The sequence below is a fragment of the Python bivittatus genome, unplaced genomic scaffold (genome assembly GCF_059951505.1).
Source record: "Python bivittatus isolate LINGU-HERP-01145 unplaced genomic scaffold, Pbiv_v1 ctg000260_np1212, whole genome shotgun sequence".
NCBI classification, from domain to species: Eukaryota; Metazoa; Chordata; class Lepidosauria; order Squamata; family Pythonidae; genus Python; species Python bivittatus.
The window spans coordinates 2,175,663-2,200,104 of record NW_028277055.1 but is presented as its reverse complement, the minus strand read 5'-3'; the positions used below and the strand labels follow the sequence as shown (position 1 = coordinate 2,200,104).

General features: G+C 42.9%; 1 protein-coding gene and 1 long non-coding RNA gene across 8 annotated transcripts in view; one reads left to right on the top strand and one right to left on the bottom strand.

Annotated features, from left to right (window-relative positions):
- The window catches only part of CAP1 (cyclase associated actin cytoskeleton regulatory protein 1), a 23,016-nt gene extending 17,278 nt beyond the window's left edge, over positions 1-5,738 (bottom strand). The window contains exon 1 of one of the 5 annotated variants that reach the window (XM_088140286.1): positions 5,715-5,738. The gene's annotated coding sequence lies outside the window, so the exon portion shown is untranslated. Of the gene's footprint in view, positions 1-834; positions 968-4,397; positions 4,546-4,748; positions 5,040-5,714 lie in introns of those variants that run through there. The other 4 variants (XM_007430500.4, XM_007430499.4, XM_007430501.4 and 1 more) reach the window with 4 other exon arrangements.
- On the top strand, positions 4,759-24,442 carry LOC148216076 (uncharacterized). Of its 3 annotated transcripts, none has more exons than XR_015796049.1 (3): positions 4,759-4,897; positions 10,130-10,259; positions 15,449-24,442. It is a non-coding gene; the product is annotated as an uncharacterized LOC148216076 (long non-coding RNA). The 3 variants fall into 3 exon arrangements; XR_015796048.1 differs by lacking the exon at positions 4,759-4,897 and adding an exon at positions 5,300-5,617; XR_015796050.1 differs by lacking the exon at positions 4,759-4,897 and adding an exon at positions 7,017-9,456.

The window sequence follows — 24,442 nt, the reverse complement described above, 5'->3', positions numbered from 1 at the left end:
CAAGACTTAAAGCATCTATTAAAATCCCCACTAAGGCTCCTAAAATAATCTTAAAAAAAAAAAATTACCGTTTTGGGTCTTACTCATTTAGGAGAAACTCTACAAAATGCAAAAGAAATGCTGTTGGCTGCATTCTGTTGCATCCCCTGCCTTGGAGCAATATGTGAACCCAGACAATTGAGGACCATTCATGCCTTAGCACGCAACACCGTACTATGCCATAGTTGATTATGATATCCCATCTTTATTTCATGCAACCCAAGGCAGCTGAATTCAAACGTACTGAACCAAAAATAATCCAATCATATTTTGGCTGAGTGCAACATACATACCAAATCATGTTTTGTTTTTTTTTAAACATGTCAGTGATTAAATTTCAGCTTAATTGCCTCAAGCAGAATTGGACTGTTGAAAACCCCACACACAATTGGCTGGGTTCATACATCACATTAAGCCAAAAGCAAATAAACAACATTATGGATTTGCATAACGTGTAAACCCTGTCCATGGCAGCAAAAATTATCTACACGACACCAGAAAAATCAATGATCATTTCTGACAACCACAAGCTAAAGCTCTATCATTTTTATTTTACTAGTAGATAGAAAAGTGAATAGTACAGAATCACTCTATAAAAGCATGCAGTAAGGGTGGGTTTCAGTTAATAAGTACTCTTGCTTAGAATTCATAAATTTGAAGGGCACATTTTTATGGATATAAATACACTTTCATGCATGATTTCCTTGTGTTTAAAGAATTTTGAGATTGTCTACCTACATTTCATTAAAACAAATATATATTTAACAGAATAGGCAGAAGTCTATTACTACATACCATATTGGCCTGTATGAATTACAGCCTCATTTCTTCTACCAGCTGAGCTTCCAGGCTGCAAGGCTGCACTGGGCTTCAGAATGTCAAACTTGCCTAACTTCTTTCTGTCCTCAGACAGGAGCATTTTACCGTACCCACACACTTTTCAATCATAACCAAACTTTGCCCTTATACTGGGAGGCTGTGGCCTTGGCACAGTTTAATTGCTGGTGACACAAAGTCTAAGAAGAGGCAAATCAATTTGTGAATGTATCTATCCAAGCATATCTACGACAGCCAGTTTGGTGTAGCGGTTAAGGCAATGGGCTAGAAGTTGGGAGATGGTGAGTTCTAGTCCTGCCTTAGGCATGAAAGTTGGCTGGGTGACCTTGGGCCAGTCCCTCTCTCTCAGCCCTAGGAAGAGGAGGCAAGGGCAAACCAGTTCTGAAAATGCTGCCAAGAAAACTGCCTGGACAACTGCCAGGAGTCAAGACTGACTTGCTGACTGCCAGGGAGACTTGCAAACAGTAGACTTTAGATACTGCCCTAGCCATATATTTCTCAGTGCAAATGTAACATTTAACTATTGCTAGTGCAGGGCATGGCTTCCAGAAAGGCTTCAGTGTCTACTTCTATTTCCCACGTTTACACTTAATCATGATATACCTACAAGTGAAAGCATAATCCCTACAGAGATCAAACAGTTCAGTGTATCACTGACCTCCTCTTTTGTTCTTTGACAACAAGCCTTTTCTGAAAAATAGCTTTTATGCTCTACACCTAGAAAATGCAAAGTGATTCTCACACAATCATTCTCAAACACAAAGGTATCATGAATGAATACTTGAAGGATAAGTATCTGAAAAAAAGCAGACTTTTTAAGGGGGAGGGAAACCTGGGGGAGGGAAGGATCCAGCCAGTCACATTCTATTGTTCAGTCAAAGCTTAGCTGTTGGTGAGCTTCTCTAAAGTGCCTTTTCCAACTGAACACATAAATGCTGCAGAACAGACTATTTCTTTCCACGATCACAGCTTTCAACATGGTGCTGCAAGGACCTTCCTTAATTCCACAACCAACCTCTGCTTTGGTCTAGCTATCAGATGGACTTTGAACCGGAAAGAGGAACTTAACCACATTTTGCGACAAACCCAGGGCAGTGAGAAACAGCAGCAGAAACAAAGACAATAACATGGTGTTAAAAACACAGGGGTAAGGGATTTGAAAGCATCACTATGTAATTACTTGAATTCTCCTTTCCTATACATAGCTAATTCCCCAGGGAGTTTTACAACAGGAGCCAAAATTTAGTGGCACGTTCATGCATAACGCTACCCCCTCTAAAGTGGTTTGTTTCGTTTTGGGTTAATATGCATACCTAGCAACTGTAGCTTGCCAACCAGTTTATTACTTAGCATGTGTGAACCCAGCTAACTGTGCTTAGTAAGAGCCATGGTTTAAATAAACAAGCAACTGTAATTTACTGGTGTCTGAACCCAGCCAATAAAGGTTTTCTCTCTGACATTTACAAGAGCATTTTGACAGTGAATACCCCTACTGGGTATTATTCCCCATTGATTCAAATAGTTCTCAAAAAAGGTATGAGCCTATTTCTTCTTTCAATGGAGTTTATGCTGACAACTCTAGACAGACTCATGGCAACTTAATAATTCACCATTAAAACACCTACAAAACATTATTCTTGAGTAACTCAGAAGTCACAGGTTTCAGAAACCACCAGAATGGCTGCCTCCGAATATGCCATTCAGGTATTATATCTAACTGTCTTGCAGGGTCAGATCAAGCAGGGGTGTCTTCAGGAAGTGGTTCAAAACCCAAACAGGTAGAGCTCCAATCATACCGCTGTGGCCACCATCTTGACTTTTTTGACTACATCCTGCAGACAATCTTGTGACTAAGGGTCACTTAATTTAGCCTTTTGTTTCAGTAGGGACTAATAGCATGCCTCCAGAAAGTTTACCAGCTGAGAATAAAGGAAGTCCAGTTTGGCCTCACCATTTGATCCTAAGTGTAGTATCTCTGCACATGTAATTGCTGTAGTGCTATCACAGCTAACAGATATCTTATTGACTCTTTAAGAAATGATTATTACCTTCCCCACATCACCCGCTACATTTTTGTTTGAGAAGAGATTTTTCTCTTGGGTTAGCACAGAAACTACATGGATTGGCTGAGTACATGACTGCTATTTCTCTTCTCTGTGGCTTTATTTAGTTATTACTTCCTGTGTTAAACTTAATGTTGACAATAGTTACATGCCAAAGATTGAGATTCTGTCCACCGAGAAGAATATTACAACAACTTTGCTAGCTGTCATCTTCCTCTTAACTATATGACTTCCAAAGATCTTAATTCCTGTATGCAACTCATTGGGAATTTACAACTCTTGATCTGCAAGTTACAAGCATGGGAATCTCCTCCTGGATGATGCAAGACAAAATAAGCTAAGGCAAATATGGTTTCATTTTTATAGCCTAGTGCAAACCAAACAGTTATTTTGTAAATAATCTGGTCTACTTTAAACATGATTTCTTGAATAAGCCACAATTGGTTTCCCCATCATGCCAAAACAAAATCAAGAAGTTACATTATAGCACAGCGTGACTTATGAACCCAATCACTGTCCCCTACTATATAAGGCATGCATGTTTTCAAAGCAACTGATGGCTTGAAGTCAGCACATCTCTATACTTCTCTCATCCAATCTTCAAATTCCTCCTGTACCAATATAAATTACCGCCCTATTCTGATCACTTCACTTGATCCTCCCCAGGAGACTAACCACAATCTTGCACGGAACTGAAATATTCTATTCTCTGACTCTCCAGCCATCTTCCAGCTGCTGCTTTCATGCCCAGATATTCCCCATATCTGCCATTACAACACAGGGCATTCAGAGTAACTATATTCCAAAATGAATCCTGTCCACCGTTCTCCTCCTAAACACAGCACCTGCTTCTGCTGGCATCTCATTTTTCCCTCTTTCGAACCGCACACGTTGGCCTCGAAGCCCTAATTCCACTTAGGTCCACTTACAAAATATGTAGTGGTGAGTCAGCCGCCTCTCGTTGCCCACAATGACTAAGAATTTCGGAACTTGTGGGCCCCCTCCATCGATATGGCCACAGTTTGGGGAGGGCTGCTGTAGGCAAATTATCTGCTGGCAGTTGCTTGATGTTTAGGCACTAAAATCTAAACTGAAGAGTAACCCAGCACAGAAAACCTCTGCAGCTCTCAGGTCCCCTTCACAAGGCTAAGACTTTTCAAATTCTTTCATTCCACGTTTGGGTCGAAGCTTAGGACATTAATCTCGGAGGACGTCTTTTAACAGATCCCCCGAAAGGGCAACCCAGAGGAACGGGCCTGCACGGCTTCACCCGCGAGCCCCGCCATTCCCGTCGCCTGACACCGCAGGCCCCACAGGCAGCCCTCCCACGCGCAGCCGAGAGCAACGAGAAGGCCCTCGGGGGCACAAGCGGAGCTCTGGGCTGCCACGCGGACGCCCCCCGAGCCGAGAGACGGCGGCGCCCCCCGCCCCCCTGCAAGGAGAAACGCGCCTACCCACCCGGGTGCCCTTCCCACGCCCCCGCAACCCGGTCCGCGCCGGTGAGGTCACCACGGCTTTCGCCTCACACGCTCCGCCCGGGCGGCGCGCTCGCACAAAAGGCTCAGCTTGGTCTGGGCGGCTGGAGCGTCTGCGAACCCAGAGTAGCAGCGTCCTTTGTGGCTGGGCAAACCCAGGAAATGGTATTGCAGAAGCAAGTTAGGTGGGTCGTGTGAACCCAAACACGCCTCCTCTTTGCCTCCCCCCCCGTTCAGATGTGCATCACAGCTGCTGCTCCAGCCTCCTCTCTCCACCCCCCTTCACCCAGTCGAGACGCCGAGCCACCCTCAGCAGCACCGGCCGCCGCCTCACCTCGCGGAGTCAGGGCGCGGCTCCCTCTCCCGCTCACCTCCGCACCGCCGGCCGCCGCCTTCTCCGACAGCTCCACTTCCGCCTGGAGACGCCCAGCAACCCCCCCGCTCCACTTCCGGCGTTACCGGAAATACGCTGAGAGAGAGAAGGTAAAGGAGGCACGCAAGATGGGCGGGGCTTAAAGGGAAGCGGGCTCGTCGCCACGCCCCTCTCGTTCGGTTAGGGTGGGGAAAGAGGAGGCACGCTGGGACTGGGCGAAAGGCTGTGAAGCCGAAGGCTCGAGCGGGGGGAGGGAGGGAGGGAGGGAGGAGGCGGGGCGGGCTTTGGGGAAGACGAACAGCAACGGCTGCGCGGGGAGGCACAAAGGCGGGAAAGTCGGTGGGGGTGGGGGGGTTTCCACGCCGAGCAGGGTTTCCGGTGCAGGCAGAAGTGGAAATGGTGCGTCTCTTCAGACACCGGTTGAACGCCTGCCTGCCGTATTCTAAGATTCCTGCTGATGGGGGTCGCGGGGGGAGCAGGGTGGTCTGCAAGACAGATTCGCTGCGTGCAAAGTGTCCCCATCAGCAGGAATCCTGTAATGATATAACCCTATATATTAAATGTGTGCGTGTGTGCATATGCACATATAAGCCTGAAGCTTTGGGCGCTGCGCGGCCCGGGCGACTTTCCGCGGCGCCCTCCCCTGCGTCCCGGCCGGGAGCCCGCCCGGCGCGCCGGGGCAGCGCCCGTGAGCCTGCAGCTGCTTCCCGGGGCATCGCCTGCCCACGCGCCTCCTGGATCCGCAGCCGGCCCCCCGCGCTGGCGCCGGTCGCCTCCCACCTTCCCCTCCGTTCCCCGCTTCTCTGTCCGCGAGGCTGTCCGGCAGGCAGGCAAGCGGCGCCCCGCGCTCGCGAAGGCGGCCGGGGCGGCCGGGGGATATTTCTGGGACGCGCCGCCGAGGGGAAGGGGGCGGCGGGCTGTTTTTACCCGGCTTCCTGCTCTTGTCGCTTTTTTGACCATAGATGGTAAAATCGACAGTCATTGGCATGCCGGAGCTGGGAACGAGCAGGCGTAGCGCTGGCCCGCGGCGCCGAAGTTTGTCGGCGGGGACGCCTGCTGTTCCGAGGGCTGAGAAGTAGGGAGGGGGGTGGCTCGTGCAGGAGGATTGAGGCTTGCACGCGCAAGCGACGTGGAAGCGCTTAAGTCTCGTGCATCAATGGATGGGTTGGAAAATTGCAGGGCTGGAAGGGAACCAGAAGCCCGTTAAAGCAGGTTTCTCCCCCCACCCCGCAGTCCCAAACGACAGCTGCCAACATGTGGGGAAACAGATGCCGGCCCAGTGGATGGGAGGTGAAGGGGGGGAAGGGAAAGCTGTGTTGGTCCAGGGGTGCAGTGAAAGGGGGTGCAAATTTTGGATTCTCCAGGATTCTGCATCAGATGAGATACTTCTAAAAAAAGGGGATGAGAAAGAGACAGGGACAGATGAACATTATATATAAAAGACCTAGCTAACCTTGAAAAAGCAGTAACTGGGGCCAGACCTGATTACGGCTTGGATGGGAGACCACCAGGAGATCCCAGGGCTGTCAGGCAGACTGGAAATGTTGAGCAGACATTGTGGAAGAAGGCAAGAGCAAACCATTTGACTGCGACAGCTAAGCAACTTCCATGTCCATGTCGAGCTTGACTGGGGTGGGACTCGATGCCCAGGGACGTGGCAGCACTAAGCTGAATTTGAAGAGTTAAGTAGGGTTGGATCTGATTAGTACTTGGAAGATCACTAGGAAATTCTGCATTGTAAATGAGACTGACAACAACCATTCCAAAAAAAAGCTAATGGGAAATTACTTCCAAACTGTTGCCAGGAAAACTGCGTGGTGTATAGTCACAAGGAGTCTCCTTTTTATTTTTTTTAAGCGATGACATCCGCCATTCAGTCAGTCTCAGGATGGAGGCTGTGGCCTGAAGGCACTGTGAGTTTTCACTGCTGTTGGCATCTTCAAGGATTGCTTTCTCCAGCTCAGAAAACAGCAGTTTATTTCAATGTATTGGCTTGGCAGAGGGCAAAAATAAACATTACAGTGTATTGTCGAAGGCTTTCACGGCCGGCATACGATGGCTGGTGTGGGTCTTCCGGGCTGTGTGGCCGTGTTCTGGAAGTTTTGTTTCCTAACGTTTCGCCAGCACCTGTGACCGGCATCTTCAGAGCGCAGGAGCACAGACAGGAGCAGTTCTCTCTGTGCCCAGGAGAACTTCCAGAACACGGCCACACAGCCCGGAAGACCCACACCAGCCATCAAACATTATAGTCTATGCCAAGAGAGTAATTTGGGGTAATGTACTAGATGAAAGAGAGCCAGTTTCGTGTGGTGGTGAAGGCCCCAGGCTAGAAACAGGAGACCCTGAGTTCTAGTCCTGCCATAGGCACGAAGCCAGCTGGGTGACCTTGGGCCAGTCATTCTCTCAGCCCTAGGAAGAAGAAGGCAAGGGCCAACCACTTCCAGAAATGCAGACTTGAAAGCACAAAACTCAGTTAAGCCAAATTATGTAATATCATCTAATGGTTGGAAGGAATTAGACTGAAAAATTGATGGGAAGGTTGGCAGAAACCAAGTTTTTTTTTTCATTTTCTTGTTTAATACTACTACTTCCTTTTTGCTTTTTGACTTTTCAGGTATTTTAACTTTTGTTAAACTTGCTTTGTCTATCCTCTTCTCTTTCCTTTTTATCTGTCTATAAAGTAACAATACAATGGATATTTTAATTTTAAGTAATTAACTTAAGATTGAAACTATTATCATATAATTAATCCTTTTGCAGTTGCAGTGGTTTTCCCTTTGTGGAATACTTAACTTTGGATGGAAAGCTAAATAATGTTATGCTTGAAATACTGACATCCTAAATAATAAGTAATATTGACAGAATGTTTACCTTCCTTTCTCTATTTTCAATACCTTAAGCTTTTTAAACAATGGAATGTTAATTGTCTGTAATCATTTTATATAATATCATTGCATTGAAACAAGACAATGTATCAAGACTTATAACAATATAATTAATGGGAAAAAATGGATGGGAAGGTTATCTTTACAGAAACAAAGTGTTTGCAGTGATGAAGACAATACCAGCTGGGTCACAGGACATACTAACCCAGTGTTTCCCAACCTTGACAACTTTTAGATGCGTGGACTTCAACTCCCAGAATTCCCCAGCCAACATGCTGGATGGGGAATTCTGGGAGTTGAAGTCCACATGCCTAAAAGTTGCCAAGGTTGAGAAACATTGTGCTAACCTATAGCTGGTGTAACCTACAGTTTGCTGAATAAACTCTAGCCTGTGGATAGTCTTGGTTGTTTTCTTGCACTAATCTGTGCAAGAAAACCACAAAGCTCAGAGAACACCAAGGGCTCCACAGTTCAACCCTGAGCTACAGAGATTCTCTTCTATTGAAACTCTAACCTATCATGCATCATAGCCTGCCCAATGTTTTAGAAACCACAATACTGGGTTAGCATTACATGCTAAGTCACCGAGAAGCAGCTGCATTGCAGTCTAGCATGCTGTGTGAAGCCTGTCGCTGGGGAATTTCTTCCCTTGGCCTCACACTATGGCTAAAAACGATTTTCCAGATTCCAGGCTTTTAAAGTTTCCAGAGTTGAATGCTTAGTTTATCTCGGCGCAACAGCTCTGAGTTAATAGACGTGCTTCACTTGTAGGGTGACTTCATTGTTACATTATTCATTGGAAGGTAATTTGAGGATCATTCTTGAGGGAAAGGAACATGTGTGCATTTAAATATACTGATACATTTCTATCAGGCCAGCTCTGAGAAATCATCCAAATTCACAGTAGCTTTCAACGGCTTTGAATAAACAATGTTTTCTGCTGCCACTTATAGCTTTATCTGGAGGTGGGAGAGAAAAGGATAGGCATCATTTTGAGCAGGACCCAAATTACACTGGACACCCACATCTGGTCACCATTCTAATTCCCTCCAATGCCTTGAATGGATGCTCTGTAGGCAACATGGTGAAAAATAGTAACTGTCCTATTTATAGCAATGGACTATGTAATTTGGACGGTGTGCTATCCACATGGGAACAAGTGTGGGAGAATCTGGGAATGGAATAAGCCCAACGCAACTTTATTGCATCCAGTTCTGAGCAGCACATTTTGAGGAAGGACATTGACAAGCTGGAGTGTGTCCACGGCAGAGCCACCAAGATGAGAAGAGGCCTAGGAGGAACAACTGATGAGGGAGGATGGGAGGTGTCAGATACATTTAACTCAAAGTAATGAAGAGACATGATGGCTGAGTCTTTGATGGGCTGCTAGGTAGAAGATGGGGCAGAATTATTCAGAATTGTACTGGAGGACAAGATAAGAACCAAGAGATTTAAATTACAAGGAAGCATTAAATTACAAGGATGCCTGACTTGAAAAGGAATAGGACTAGATCTCCGAGCTCTTTCCAGTTCTTCTGTTCTGCAATTCTTCGATCTAGATGTGGGGAAAGGTTTTGCGAAGCCACTTAAGCAGCTGAGCCGGACTTCAAGGACTTTGGATAGTTCCAGCAACACCACTGGGGCTTTTTCTCAAGAGCAGGCAGCTGATACTTTCTAGACCAGTGTTTCTCAACCTCAGCAACTTTAAGATCCATGGACTTCAACTCCCAGAATTCCCCAGCCAGCATGCCTCCTGGAGTTGTTATCAAGGTTATCAAGCAAAGGTTAGACAGCCATTTGTTTCAGATAGTGTGAGGATTCCTGGACTGTCCTCATCCCATCAAGGTCCCTTCCAACCCCACGATTCTATGATCTATGACCCTTCCTTGTCAGTGGAAGTGTGAAGTGTGGACTTCAACTCCCAGAATTACCCAGCCAACATGCTGGCTGGGGAGTTCTGGAAATTGAAGTCCGTCCATCTTCAAGCTGCCCAGCTTGAGAGACACTGATCTAGATGCTGAGTGTTAATCAGGGTCAAGATTCTGTAAAGATTCAATTTCATTCTTCTCCATCTTCTGTAAAAAGATGGCCACAATGGTCTTTATAGACAAAACTTCCCCAAATGCACCTTCCAGAATTCTGGGTCCACTCCCAGAATTGCTAGCTAGCCAGTTGACCATGATACTTGGAATTCTGAGAGCTGCAGAGCAAAACATCCAGAGGTCACCAGATTGTGGGCGACTGATATATGATGAGTATATTCTTACTCCAGGCACAGACATTAAAGTCAAACGGGGTTTAGGATGGCCTTGTTCCATTACTTACAATATCCTTAAAATACCTAATTCTAGGAGTCAGTAGACAAATAGAGAGAAATTCCTTCCATCCATTCTTAGGTAATTTCACAAGCACATAATTTCTGAAAAGAATGCAATGTATTTCCTTTTCTCTCTTTAGTCTACCAACCGGTCCCCCACCCCACCCCCCGGCTTCTCTTCCTTGAAGATCTACTGCCCTCAAGAGGAATGATGTGCTTCAAATGAGAGTCAGTTCTTCAAGAACAGCGACATCGTATTAGTGATTTGTGGTTAGTAGGATGTTCTGTATGTATGTTACGACTGCACTGGAACAATTATCCTTACTGTTGATACAATTAACTTGTTTTTATTCTTAGAAAGGTGCAGGATTCCTCTGACCCTGATGTAAATCCATAAATAAAATGGTAACATAGTATTTTGAAACTGTTTGTAATGTTTACCCAATAGTAAATGTATTGGTCATAACATCCTCCCTTTACTGTTCAAATAGTGAAATACAAAAGAAAGAAAGATTTTAAAAATTGCTACTGAATATAGATTAAACACATATGAAGCATTTTCTAATAGCACATTCTCCCCTTTCCTTCCATGTGTGTTCCCAACCGCTGGCCACAATTTAGATATTTATATTTTACAGAGAATGTCAAAGATTGTTGCTAGTATCTATTTAAGTCCTAAAACCATCTTCCAAATATCTAAATATCCCTCGCACTGTGTAATGTGTTACATATAAGGGAGCCCTGCTTGCTGGAATTTGGTTAAACTTCAATTATGGATATTCTCCAATGTTACTCTTCCAATCTTGTAGGCGTCTCTTTTCCAGAGTTGTGCCTAGTTTGTTCTTACTGCAGTGGACATCTTAGTAAATTGTGACATTTTTCATTTATGTTTTCTGGAATTATATCTAATAAAAATATCTGGAGTTTCCATTCGAATGTTATTTTTAGGATTTTTCGGAATATTTGGATGTATTTCTTTCCAGTCCTGTTAATGTCTGCCCCACTCTTATGTCTGAACTGTGGACGAATACAGGGACTCCAAGCTCCTGCCTTCTGTTATGCATGTCAACAAGGTAGCAAAGATTATTGATCACATTTCATATTGCTCTTCCTTCATGAAGCTCTATTGGTAGCCTACATGAGGGTCATTCTGTATACAGAATGACCATAACAACAACACCAACGACATAATACCAGTTTGACAGTGCTTAGGTGCTGGAGTAGAAACTGGGAAATGGAAGTCAGCCAGATGACTTTGGATCAGCCCCTCTCTCTCAGCCCAACCAACCTTACAAAATTGGTTTATTTGTTCAAGGTTAAAATAATAGATTGCTATTTCTGGGGCTGTTTAATTGTTTTTTTCTAATTGGGACCGGATGATGATGGTTATTCCTGGTAATGTTTCATTGTTTTTTTTTTGACTGGGATGGGACTTTAACTATTTGAAGAGAGGAAATGGGGGGAATTTATTGAAATAGAAATGGAGATGTAAATATAAAAGGAAGGATTCAAACTGGATGTAATAGATAAAGTTTGTAATCTTTATGTTGATATTTCTGAAAACCCTTCCTGGACTTTTGCTGATTAATGTGGAGAGGTGAGGTTTTAGAGACGGGCTTATAGAGAATGGGGTGAGGTATTGTGATGGGATGGAATTATGAAGGCCAAGCTCAGGGAGATAAGCATTTTCTTAGCTCGCCGCAGGAGCGTGGGAGGAACAAAAGGATGAGACTGGCACCTCCCTGAGGAATTCACACTGTTGTGGCTGGAGGACTTTGGGAACTGGGGTTTTAGTCTGGGAAGATTCTTGCTAGAGGTTGTAGCTAATAAACATAGCTGGACTGAATTTGCATGGTCTCTTGGAGTTCCTTGGGCTAGGCCTGACATCAGTCTTCCCAAGAAAATGCTTATCTCCCTGAGCTTGGCCTTCATAATTCCATTCCATCACAGGTATGGAACGAAGAGGTGTTTGGTTGTATTTTAAGAGAGAGTGATAAGTTGTTAAGGTTGAGTATACTTGCCAGGGAGGAAGGGGGAGACTTCTTTTTCTATCTCTTCCTTTCCCCTCTTTTTTTTTCTTTTTTCTTTTTCTGCACTTTTTTAATTTTTATTTTTTTTCTATATGACATAGTTGTATTCGTTTTATCTGTATAATATAATCTTTAATACAATTATTGGGGAAAAAAAGAAATCCAATAAATAAATAATCCTTGAAGACGGGTTAAGTTGTGAGCTGGTAAGCTTTTTTCAGGCCATTGAACCAATTAGCAAAATGGTTTTATGGATGTAATTCTAGGCTCTTGGGCTAATGCAGTGTTGTCCAAACTTGGCCACTTTAAGATGAGTGGACTTCATGCTGGCTGGGGAATTCTGGGAGTTGAAGTCCACTCATCTTAAAGTGGCCAAGTTTGGACAACACTGAGCTAATGTTTTCCTTACAATCTGAGACTGTATTTCAGGGAAATCTCATTTTTATGGCTTCGTTGAGAGAAGAGGGTGCCTGATATTCCCAGCTGTTCATTCAATAAGAAAGTATGTCCTTGCAGCAATGTATGCCATTTACGTGATGATGGCATTAATGAAATGATACAGATGATATCATTTACACTGTAAATTGAGGCAAATGATGTGTTTTTTGTGGCATACGTGACAGAAAGAACATCATAAGCTGCCATGGAAATAAGCTGGATGTTGAATCCATTTTATCAAGATCCACTAAATTGAGGTTTCGTTGTCTTCCTCCTCCTCCTCCTCCTCCTCCTCCTCCTCCTCCTCCTCCTCCTCCTCCTCCTCCTCCTCCTCCTCCTTCTTCTTCTTCTTCTTCTTCTTCTTCTTCTTCTTCTTCTTCTTCTTCTTCTTCTTCTTCTTCTTCTTGCTATTATTGTTAATGGATTACTATTGCTATTATTAGTGATGGACTATTATTACTATTACTACTAATGGATTGTTATTGATGGGTGGTGATGATGATGAGAATGATGATGAAGAGCTTTGCAATGTTTTGGATTTGAAGGGGAAAAGGTAGTTAGGAGGGTGTGGGCATATGAACCTAGCCCTTGTTTAGAGCTTTACACAGTCCTATTGTTTATACTCGCTGGGCTCAGAGGCTGGGAGAAAGACATTGACCCAAAGTCACCCAATGAACTTCATGGCTGCAGATGGACTTGAAGTGGCACCTTCATCCTAGTTCAACACCTTCACCTTCAGTTGCAAAGTTAGGATTCCGCCATGGAGATCTTATTTGTAAGCATTGTCTGAGCTTTGTCCCCTCTTCCCCTATCACTCATTAAAAGCCTCCAGAGATTGCTGGGAGTTTTGCAACCAATGAGAGTTTTTGTGTGTGTGCCTTCAAGTTTGTGTTGACTCATGGCAACTGTCCAAACCAGTCCCTACAGTTTTCTTGGCAAGGTTTTTTAGAGGTGGTTTGCCATTGCCTCCTTCCTAGGGCTGAGAGAGAAGGACTAGCCCAAGGTCACCCAGGTGGCTTTGTGCCTAAGGTGGGACTAGAACTCAGGGTCTTCTGGTCTCCTGGTGCCTTCATCACTACACCCAATGAGTGTAGTGGTGAAGGCTCAATGAGATTTTAGCCTCATTTAGAACATTACACACACGCACACACAAAATCTCCTTGTGAATAATGAGATTTTAGCCACTCTTTATTCACAAGGAGATTTTGGAGAGAGAGAGAGAGAGAGAGAGAGAGATACTTTTAAATGTTCTATTCTCCAGTGATTGCTTTCAGATTTCATTTGGCAGGGTGATGAACAGAAAGCCTTTCGTATGCATTTCTTTATCAGATTTGCTCTTGTGTCTCTGTTGCAAATCAATCATCTATACTCTTTATCAGCTCTCCTCACAGGAAGCCTGGCTACCCCTGCTATTTTTAGTTGTTCTAGAGATATCTGTTGTTCCAACTTTTGCTTTCTATCTTTGAGCCTGATCTACCACACCTTGATTATCAGTTGCTCTCTAATCCTAAAAGGCCTAAATGGGAGTGTGCTGCTCTGACTTTTGCAAAAACAATTCGGTGCCTTGCAAAACCGTAACCCTTATCATACCATCCAGGGCTTTTCATATTGTAAAACGACAGTTTATGACAGCCTACCTTTGGAATCTCTCAGGAAACAGACATGGGTTCATCTTCCCACCTTCACCCTTCCGAAGAATTTCTGGGTAGCATCCGGTCTGAAAAGCAAGGGAAAATAAACATGAGACCCCAGTTTTGTTCAGGAAAAATGCAGCAAACCCCCCAGAATGCTCATAAGAATTGATTGTAATAGAAAGTCAGCTCACACTTTAGAACAGGATTCCTCAACCTTGGCAACTTTAAGACAGGTGGACTTCAACTCCCAGAATTCTGGGGAGAATTCAAGGCTGGCTGGGGAATTCTGGGAGTTGAAGTCCACCTTGCCAAGGTTGAAGAACCCTGCTTTAGAAGGCATCTGTTCTCTTTTGCTCCAGAGTACCAGACATGAAGTAAAAGGTGAGAATGAGAGAATGGCAGATTCTGAATGAATATTATTATTATTATTATTTTGAACTTCTTAAAAGTAACAGCAGTTGGACAATAGAACCAATGAGTCTCCAAAAGTGATGGGCTCCTCTTTAATTTGAAGTCCTGGGCATATAGGCTCTTCCACTCCCACTTCCTAAATTGTACTGTACCAGTAACCATCCTCAGTAGCAAAACTCAAAGACGTTAGACCAGTGTTTTTCAAACTTGGCAACTTGAAGAGGTGTGGACTTCAACTCCCAGAATTCCCCAGCCAGCATGGGAATTCGGGGGAATTGGCTGGGGAATTCTGGAAATCGAAGTCCACACCTCTGCAAGTTGTCAAGTTTGAAAAACACCACGTTAGTCTTTTAGGTCTGGTTGATATTTGGACACTCCTGTCGAAAACTGGAAGTCAGGCCACTTTTTGATTGTGGTTTATAAGTTCCCAAAGGGCTAACTTCAACATCCTGGGACTTGGTGTAATACAGTGCAGCTAGAAATCATCAGGTGTGGGAAGATGGCTTTAAAATGCCCTGGCCAAACTAGGTTGTATGGGATACAATATGCTGGCTGGGGAATTCTGGGAGTTGAAGTCCACACAACTTAAAGTTGCCAAGGTTGAGAAACACCAGTCCAGATTATGAATGACATAAGAAGTGAATCCAAAGAACACAGTATTAAGATTCTCACTTTTAATATGCAGATTTGCATACAGTACTTAGAGAATGCTTCTTTTGATTCATTTTCAAGGGCGATTTTTGTTAGATTTGATTGCAGTAATATAAAATTGAAAAAGGAAACATAAACCGTATCTTCTCTTACCAAATAACAGTGGTTTTTTATTAATCTGCTGATTTTCTTCATCATTCCATCCTATTCCGAAAACATCTGGATTGAGGATTTCAATTAAAGTGCCTTTAAATTGGTTGAGAAATGAGTTTAAAATCACGTCGTTTTCTTGCAGACCAGGAGGCGGCGTGCTTCTTCCAGCACTGAGAATAGTCCTGCCGCAGTCCGGTACGGATGGACGGGTTACCATTATGCCTAAAGAAGGAATAGAAGTGAAACTGGAACAGAAAGTGTAACCTGATACGCAACACGAACTTCTGTCATGTCTGATAATTAGATTACTTCACTAGAAAATATTGCATTTCTCTTCTCCAGTAGAATGTGTTGGCATAATTCAGGATGTGGGCAGGAGTCAAGATGTGAACTCTTCCCTCTAGAAATAATTTCCAGATGTTGCTTCACATGGGTTGCTCTTAGGTCAACTGAAAGATCTCAAAATAGTGCGCAATCTTTCAGATTCTGCAGAACTGTTCATGGGGACAATGCAGGAAAGTTAGAAATGGGTCTTCAGATGGAATTACTCAGGGATTCACTGGCCTGTTTGTCAGTATATCACTTCTCCTCAATTACAGATATTAATTCCTAATCTTATTCTCCATTGGTTTGGAACATCTCAGAGGCTAAATCCTGATTCATTATTACAACTTTCCTAAATTGATGCTTTCCATCAAACTATTGCTCCTGTAATCCCACATCAGCATGGTCTATGGCAGTGTTTCTCAAGCTTATCAACTTTAAGATGTGTGGATTTCAGCTCCCAGAATTCCCATGCTGACTGGGGAATTCTAGGAGTTGAAGTCCACACACATTAAAGTTGCTAAGGTTGAGAAATCCTGGTCTATGGGGAACCTGGGGCCTTCCATATATTTCTGAACCAAAGGACCACAGGATCCTGATACTTGGTTTATGGGAATGGTAGTCCAGCTTTGCATGTACATTATTTCTCTTTTTCCTCTTCCTCCCTCTTCCCTTCCTCCTATAAAAATAAACATCCTACCTTTGTAATCTATTGAAAATCCAAACATTTTTGATGTTGTAATCTATAGCATATGTTCTAGTTAAGATTTCCTGAACAGAAATAATTCCATAATCCAGATATTACATTTATTTGAATTCCTTTGGCATCTTGGATTCTCTTTCAATCTTCAACAGCTAATATAAAGATCAATATACAAGACTGAAAAAAATCCACAGCAGGACTTTTGGTTAGTTTCTGATTCATTATACTGTGTAAATATAGAAAATGAATTCGTTCAGTACCCATTTTACGCATGTGGTATGAATCCAATGAATGAAAAACATGTGTTCATTTTTACACGATAACTTCCTGTGACAGCTGAAGTAGGCATACCATATCTGGACTACAAATTACAGAGTCCCACGGGGGTGACTGAAATCAGCAAGGTGGTGGACAGATGCAAACTGCACTCCTTTCGTTAGCACGTTGATGTCACGTGCATGTTCAAAAGGAGCTGGGCTTGCATCTTCATCTGTCATCCTGCTGATTTTGACCTCCGAGCATTGCTGGCTGCAAAGATCCAGTTAAGCAGTAGGGGGCAGCAATGAGATACGGAAAACTGTTCTTGCTATCTAGGGGTCATGTGGAGTTTTGCAGCTCAGATATGACATGCCTAGCTGAAGATCAGGCTGTGTGTGGAGTAGTTGACTAGCAACTCCATGCCATGTTGAGTTCTCCCTTGACAATCTTATCATAGTCTTCCTTCCTGGGGGGACTTTTGAATCTGCGAGAACTACCAGATTGGGGAAGGGTGTCTGAAAAAAAGAAAGCTATGCTTGATCTAACTGTACAATTGTTTTTCCGTTTACGGCACTGGATGAATGAGCAAGAAAAATACCAACAGCCAAGACATCAGTGCATTAGCAATTTCAGAGGGCTGTTTGCTAATCACATGGCGGTTATGGCAACTGCTGTTGTGGGCAACATCTGCCTGTCATTCTACTCCCAAAAAGCAGTAGAGGGATGATAATCTCATTGTTAGCCTTGCTAGCACTTCCTTGTTCTTATTCCTGTGGATGCTATCTGTTCCCCTGGGTCCTAAAATGAACAAAGCAAACCAAGACTAAGGGATCTCCCAGGGCTTCCAGTGCCCCCCCCACCCTGCTCTCCTTCAACTGAACCTTGAAGACCTACTTCTTCCCAAGGACTTTGGTTAGGGTGAGTGGAGGGTTAGTGAGTGGGTGAGGTTACTGGGGGTTGTTCCCTCCATTGTGTTTTTCTTGGTTCATTGTTTTTGTGCTTAAAAAAAAAATTAAATTAATGATTTAAAAAAGCATACCAGCTCCAAAGGATAGAAGGCATATGAAAAGTAAAATAGAATTAAGATCAAAGTAAATAAACATGTCATCTGAAAAGACGTAGAGATTACAGGTTTTCAATATATCATTCATTAATCATAAAGTTACAAAATAGGTTATGCCACTTTTTAAAGGAAGAACTAAAAATCATTCTTAAACTTTAAAGTAAGAATACCTGGTTAATACAGTAACTCATTGCTAACTAGAATAATAAACTGTAATAATGAAGATCAACACTGGAAATCAAATATCTCATAAAATTGAAATGAAAGACTCTAAATGTAGAAAAAACTCCAGTTTGGGGTATGGTACAAACCCTTATATTAAATTACAGTCCAAAAATGATTTCCAATTAGAACTGAATTCTACATCTGTACTTTTTATGTTGTTTTTATTGTTCACCACCCAGAGTCATCTGGAGTTGGGTGGCCTTATAAATCTGATAGATGACAGATATAGATAGATAGATGATAGATAGATAGAACAAAGCTATTTTAAATAGAACCCTTTTTGTTGCGATTATATTTAGCAGCTCAAAGATAAAGATGAAATAAAGGTAGGAAAGTGCCAGTGGAAGTCAAGAAATAAATGGGTGAGTCGGACTATTTTTTTTAATTTACTAAATTCCATGTTTTCAGAAAAGTTTCTAGAAAAGAAGCGCATAATACTACTTTCCAAAAATATATACGGTTATTTTTAAAATCTATTTTTATAAGCCAAAGTTGCAATTGTGTTAATTTTATATTCCCGTCATCCATTTGTATTTTCCTGGTTTGTACAGAAAGAAGAAAGAAAAGGAATGATGAAGTTTGTCAACCAATGGAGTATATTATGATCGGAGTTCCTCATTCAGATTGAGATGATCAGAGTTGGACATCCAGACTGAAGACGTTCGTAGCCCCAGCTAAACACATCTACATCCACTACTGATGTGATATGTTTTGCCTAAACATGAAAGTACAATGAAGATCAAATGCTTTTCCTGCCTGGTGTCCTTGTGATGTGATAGACCTCAACGCCCAGGATCCCCAAGCCTTACGCCAATTACTGAGAATTCTGGGAGTTGAAGTCCCACACGTGAAGAGGAGAGTCCCAGTGTGAGAGAGGCTGAGATAAGATTTAAAGTGAGCAACACGTGTGCACCATCTGTAGATGCCTCTGCTCCCGAGAACAGCAAGAACCATTGCCTCCATGTGGCCCGCTGTGTATTCACTCCATTTCCTGACCTCTTTCCCCAATTCTTCTCCAGAGGATATAATTTACTTGTGCTTGAATGGACCGGTTGTTTCTTTCCTTCCATGGGGCTGGGGGAGAAACCATGCCCCCCTCTTCAGGCACAGGCATTAATTTGGAGGCTGCCTGCCTTGCCTTGGCCTATTCAAGGAGGCATTATCTAAGATGCTTTTGTCTGCTCGTTTCCGCCCAACCATTCATCCGAATAGCGAGATAGGTCCCCTTGATTCTTTTCCCACGCCAGAAACCCCTTTTCCTTAGCCTCACTTCCATTGGGTTTTTCTTTTTTTGTGAGGAAGGAGCCTTGGTTGAGTGAAACGACCAGGCTGTACGCATCTGGGACATCAGTCAGCTTTTCGCCTAAAGGATGATGAGGCCCATAGTTCATGTCCTCCTTACAAAACGAGAACCACCGAACTATCCCGGATGGCTCTGTTTGTCGGGCTCCAGTTGCATCTGATGCCGTCTGGAGCTTGAGGAGATTCACTCCACTTCTTGATTGGCTTGTGTTATTTTTAACCCACCACCTCCTCCTGGCCTCTTGGTTCTCTTCAGTTGACAAGCAGTGCATGAGTCATGCTTTGTGCAATCTTCCCATCCACCTCTGAGAATTATGGTCTATTAAGGCTCATGTCTCCTTCTTGAACTTTTGGCCTGGGAAGTGCATTGGATGGGCGCCAGAAAGATGCTAAGGTTGTTGCAAAGAAGAGACAGCCCTTGACTTCAAAGTCCTTTCCAGCCTCTGGAAAGCAAAATATTCACGTCAAGCCAAAATTAGAGATCTTATTAAAGATCAAGAAAACAGACCCTTGATGCCTAGGTCAGCCGCACAGCAGCAGCAAGGGCTGTGGCATCACTTAAAACAGCACCCAAGGAATGCCAATATTAAATTTTTAAAAAATTGAAATGTATCCATCTTCATGGTTAGCAGAAAATAAATAATTAGCAGAAAATAACTAATTCTACTACAAAATTAGCAGAAAATAAAAAACGGTAAAATTTAAGAAGTCCTTCCAACTTGACACCAGCCATGCAATAAAAGTTATTCAATCATTTTTTAAAAACTAGCTTATATGTTGGCCATATATCAAGCAGCAATTGCATGATGCCAGTCTTCAAACTATAGAATCATAGAGATGGAAGGAACCATTGCGACTGAGTCCAATCCCAGGAAACCAACTTAAAGCATCCACAGCTGTCTAACTTCCACCTGAAGACATCCAATGAAGGATGTTCCTACCACTTCTCTGGGAAATTAATTGCACTGTTGAATTGCTCTTACGAATTTTTTTATAACAATTGGAACATCATTTCCTGTAGTTTAAATCCTTTATTCCTTGCCATGCAATCTGGAACAAGAACGAGCAAGTCTTGACTTACTTCTTGCAAAGTTCCTTCTGGTATTTGAAGAGTGCTATCGTATCCCACCCCAGTCCTCTCCTCTAGGCTAAATATGCTCAGCTCTTCCAGTCTCACTTCACTGGGGTTAGTTTTTCATCCTCTCATTGTCTTCATTGTTCTTCCTCAAAGCTGTTTCAATTTCTCTGAATCTTTCTTGAAGTGCGGTGGCCAGAACTAGACACAGATCAAGGCAGAATGAAGTGAAATGGCCTGAGGTCTGAGAAGCTGTTCAGATATGATAACCCCCCGAGTTGGTGCATGATAGCAATTTATTAGGATTTTTTTTAGGACCTTGCTTTAATGCATGGAGGGTACCAACAGCATGTCTTAGACATCAGACAGTGAGTAGGACTTGCCTGTGTTTTAATTTAATTCCACCCACTGATCCGCTGTCTCTGTCTTAACTTGAGCAATTGCCTCTTCTACTTAATTATATTCAGTTCAGCACGCAAATGACTTGTCCTGTTTCAAAGCAATTTCTAATCTTCTCCTACCAAAATACTGAGCTGTCTATCAGTCGCCATAAAATGGTGACTATAAATCTAAGCTGCTCCTTGGGACTGTTGAACTAGGTCTGATGGGCTGTTCTACAGTTTGGTCAAAAGCTGCCAAAGAGTCTTAATGTCACTTCTGGGTTAGGCTAGAGCTTCTCCTCATCTTTTGCATTTCTCCAGTTACTAGCACACAATTTGCAGTCTCAGCCACGAGATTCTTCTCCAGCTTTTCTTTTCAGGGGGAATATCTCAAAGAATGGGACCTTTGTTGGATTTCTGGAGGCCTGTGCAGCAGTAAAGTCGAAGGGTTAAATTAACACAACCGCACATTAATGAGAGCTTTGGATTAAGACATTCCATTACCCAAAGATGATGTGTAGCATGGGGAGGGCGTAAGAATGGAAAGAGGCAAGCCCTCTTTCCCCTGACAAGCATCTTTTTTAATCCTAGAGAGAGAGGGACATACTGTGGTACAATGATATAGCACATATGCTGTGGATAAGGATTGTTGTTCTTGTTGCTGTTCTGGTACCTCTGAGTTAGTGTTGACTCCTGACCTGGCAGTTTTCTTCTCAAGGTTTTTCAGAAGTGGTTAGCCCTTGCCTCTTTTCTAGGGCAGAGAGGGAGGGACTGGTCCAAGGTCACCCAGTTGGCTTTGTGCCTAAGACAGGACTAGAACTCCCGGTCTCCCAGTTTCCAGCCTGGTGCCTTAACCACCTAACCACCTAACCCTATAATCCATATTCAAAAAATAGAAGTGTGGGAGACATTAGAGCAGGGTTTCTCAACCTTGGCAACTTCAATTCCCAGAATTCCCCAGCCAGCATTTTCTGGGTATTTTTTTGCACACATTAATATTTGTATGATTCCCCCCGCCCCCCACGCAGCTGGCTCCATGCCATTTCTGTGGGATGACATTGCAATACAGAGAATTTGAGGCTTGGTTCTATATTACCTTGCATCTCATGCTGGCTGGGGAATTCTGGTAGTTGAAGTCCACACGTCTTAAAGTTGCCAAAGTTGAGAAACCCTGCATTAGAGGGAGATGCAAGGTTCCTCCCCAAATTCTCTGTATTGCAATATTGTCCCCTAAGAAATGGCACACCTTAGAGCCAGCTGCAGGGGGGAAAAAACATACAAATATGAATGTGTGCAAAAAAATACCCAGAAAATGGTTATGGATCTTTGCAAACTGGTGCAGAAGTAGGGGCAAAACACGAAAGGTATTAAAAGTGAATGAGATCAACTTTGTCAACTCTCAGCCTCCCTTAACCTCTGCTTAGACCCCAAGGAATCAAGACACAGAGCAGAATGTAGCACCAGTTGCTGAAGAAGATATTTCTGCAGAGAACCACATTCTGTGCACTAGACAGAAGATCTTCAGGACAGTTTTTGCTGGGCTGCAGGCCCTCTAGACGTGTGATTCAACTCCCAGAATTCCCCAGTTAGCCCCACCATGGCTTAGAATTCTGGGAGCTGGTCCATGCATGTGGAAGGTGCCTGAATTGGGGAAGCTTACCAAAAGCCTGCACACACTGACTCCCAGCACTACCATCACACCAAGCGAGAGCCCAGCATGCCCCCTTGGCCTGAGAAGGAGCAGCTACAGAGGCAGAAACAGGCAGATCCTCCAACCACACCTTGTTCTGGAACTCAGAAGAACATCTTGGCCTCCTCCTTGGGCTCAAGGAAAAGAATGTCACAGTAAGGGAAGATCAGCACCACCCAAAGATCAACACTGCCCAATTTTACATGCCAGTTCTGGCCTTGGAAACATTGCCTCATCTCTCTTCTTCCTCCGTTCTTCAGGTTTTCTCTTGAGTTTGTAAGCCTGGTACAAATCTTGTTTGTACTCCTTTTTAAAACTGATATAACTCATTTTGGGAGACAATTATCTGAACATCAGAATAAAACTTTTTAGTAAATTTGGATAAAAACATTTATTCTGTAGCTTGGGACACAACTTAATGGGCTGAAATAAGCAACAGTAAATAGTAGTTTTCCAGTACACCAGATAATACTGGTCCTCTTTGACATGTGCTCCGTCACTCACAATTATCCTTTCCTCTTAGAGACCAAAAAGAAGGTTGAAATCTTGAAAAAGACTGAACTTTGAGTCCTAATAACTGTCTTGCCCTTTCTTCTTGTGCAACATTGGAATTTATCTTTAGGACAGGTATAGTAGTTCTGTTGCTCTCTGCATCCTGGAGTCTATCAATTACACTTTTTATTTTTGTAACGTTGCTCCTTAGCATAAATATTTTGAGAGGCAGTTTGCATAAAATTATACAAAATATGGGTGTACAAATATTCCATCCTCTAAGAACGTAAGAATAGCTCTGCTGATCAGGTCAAGGCCCATTCTAGTCCAACATGTGGTTTTCCACTGTGACCAACCAGATACTTCTGGAGTTCTGGCAAGCAGGAGACACAAACATGACCTTCTCCTAACATTGTTCCTGTCAGCTGGTCCAATCTTAAGGTCACATTGAATCTTCAAGAATAATAGCCCTTGATATACCTGTCCTCCATGAATTTATCCAATAATGTTTTAAAACAATCCAAGTTAATGACCATCACAACATGCTGTGGTAATAAATTCCACAGGTAATTATGCATCATGTTAACAAATGTTTTCATTTGTCGGTCCTAAAAGTCCTTGGGTGATCTCTAGTCCTAGTGATTTGAGAGAGTGATTTTCCACTTCTACATGTCACACATGATTTTGTACACCTTAACTACTTGCTTTTTCTTCTAAACAAAAGTAAGCTGAAATGTCCCAGATATTCTATGTTCTTCAAATATGGAAGGCATTCTAGGCCCCTGATCATTTTGGCTGTGTCTTTCGCACTTTTCCCAACTCTAGTATAGCTTTTCCAATGTGGCAACCAGAACTGTACATAGTACTCCAGAGACAGATGTACCATCGGTTTAGCATTACAATATTATTTTTGGTCCATTAACTAATGACCCCAAGATGGAATTTGCCCTTATTATTGTTGCTATGCATTGAGTCAATTTTCTCCCTGAGCTACCTCCTATGACCCCACAGTCTTTTCCTGGTTAATTTCAGATAGGTGTGACCCCATCAGAGGATATGCAAAGCTGGGAGAGGGGAGATCTGCCTAGAATGCATCACTTTACCCTTCTTAAACTGTTTTGCTATTTGGTTGACCGCTTACTCAGCTTAAAAAAATCCTCCTGGAGCTGCTAGAACCATTTTTGCTTTTCATTCTCCAAAATCATAGTCCATTACAAAGTTGGGCTCCTTCCAGATTACTCAGAACATTCTGTTTTGAGACTGACACCTTCCCTGACAGATAGTTACACGGAAGTCCTCCATTTATAAAATTGTGTGCCTTGTTTTTTCCCAATGGAAGAACTGAAACCACAATAGTGCTAATGACAAATGTTATATTCCAAAAATGAGATGATGGAGCAAAACGTTTCCCGCAGTGCAGATTTAATCATCAGTTTCAAGATTGAATTAATTCTATACTCCTATCCCATAGATCTTTTTTTTTTTTTACTTTTTTCCTAAGTTCTTTTGCTTCTCCCATTCGGTTTAGTTTATTTTAATCACGGTAATGTATGTAGTTTCTTATTATCATTGATGTTTTATCTTGTTTGTTATACTTCATTAATATATTTTAAAAAGTATTAAA